This window comes from Cebus imitator, unplaced genomic scaffold (genome assembly GCF_001604975.1).
Source record: "Cebus imitator isolate Cc_AM_T3 unplaced genomic scaffold, Cebus_imitator-1.0 Scaffold664, whole genome shotgun sequence".
Lineage (NCBI taxonomy): Eukaryota > Metazoa > Chordata > Mammalia > Primates > Cebidae > Cebus > Cebus imitator.
In genome coordinates this window covers 306,608-308,178 of record NW_016107979.1, presented here as the reverse complement: position 1 = coordinate 308,178, position 1,571 = coordinate 306,608, and positions in this window count along the sequence as shown.

Sequence of the window (1,571 nt, the reverse complement as noted above, 5' to 3'; positions counted from 1 at the left end):
TAATTTTTAAAAATGTTATTCTAGGTGGGCCGTGTCTAATCAGGTGAGCCTTTTCAAAGGCCTCCTTGACACTAAAAACTCATGGCAGTGGAAACTCGCTGTGGTCTTAAAGAAGCAAGCTGTCATGACATGAAGCTGCAGTGAAATGAATTCTGCCTCCAGTCTGAAAGGGCTTGGAAGCAGATGCTTCCCTAGCCAAGCTTCCATCTGAGGATGCAGCCCAGCTAACATGTCAGTTTCCACCCTGTGACACCCTGAGCAGAGAAAGTGGTGAAGCCACCCAGCCTTCTGATTCACAGAACTGTGAGATAATGAATGGGTGTTATTTTAAGCCACTGATTTTTGGTAATTGTTATGCAGCACAGATAATTAATATAACTAAGAAAGCTACAGGTTATTGATCATATTTTTTCTTCTCTCCAACCCATTTTTCTGGTAGTGTTACAATTCATCACTTTCCTATTGATATTTGAGTTCTTAAAACGTTAAGGCTTGTATCAATCCCTTTGTCATAAATAATAAACAACCATTGCATTTTGTTAGTTTGTTTTTGAGACAGTCTCAAAATCCCAGGCTGAAGTGCAGTGGTGCGATCTCAGCTCACTGCACCTCTGCCTCCTGGGCTCAAGCTATCTTCCTGCCTCAGCTTCCCAAGGAGCTGGGACTACACGTGTGCGCCACCATGCCAGACTAATTTTTGTGGTGGTGAATTTTTGTATTTTTTTTAGAGATGGGGTTTTGCCATGTTTCCCAGGCTGGTCTTGAACCCCAGGACTCAAGTGATCCACCCGCTTCAGCCTCGCAAACTTCTGGGATTACAGGTGTAAGCCACCACGCCTGACCAGCCATTGCATTTTTTTTTTTTTTAGATGGAATCTCGCTCTGCTGGAGGGCAGTGGCGTGATCTCAACTCACTGCAACCTCCACCTCCAGGATTCAAGCCGTTCTCTGTTTCAGCCTCCGGAGTAGCTGGGATTAAAGGTGTGCACCACAAAGCCCAGTTAGTTTTTGTATTTTTAGTAGAGACAGGATTTCACTACGTTGGCCAGGCTGGTCTCAAACTCCTGACCTCAAATGTTCGCCCACCTGGACCTCCCAAAGTGCTGGGATTACAGGTGTTAGCAACCGTGCGCAGTCCATTGCATTTGTATGTGGTCAAGTCCATGTGAATTTCCCATCCCAATTTGCCTTCCCTGTGCTGCTCAGAAGGGCTTTTATTATTCTAAGGTTATGGGAGGGTAATGTACATTTTTGTCTGACACATTTATGATTTTTATCATTACATTTGAATCTTTAATTCATGTGAAAACGATTTTGGTAAATGGTCTGGTACAAAGAAGTTCAGTTTTAATTGTTTTCAAATGTACCCAGAGTATCTACCAAATAATCATTAACTTTCCCATTGAATTTCACATTAAAAGTCTAATTTGCCCTTTTTAATTTGTTACATTAATCTGTTCTGCTTTAGTATCAAACCGTTTTCATCATTAGAAACTTACACTGCTTTTGAACGTCTGTAGGGAAAATAACCCTTCATTTCTGTCTCTCTCTCTTTTTTTTTTTTTTTTTTT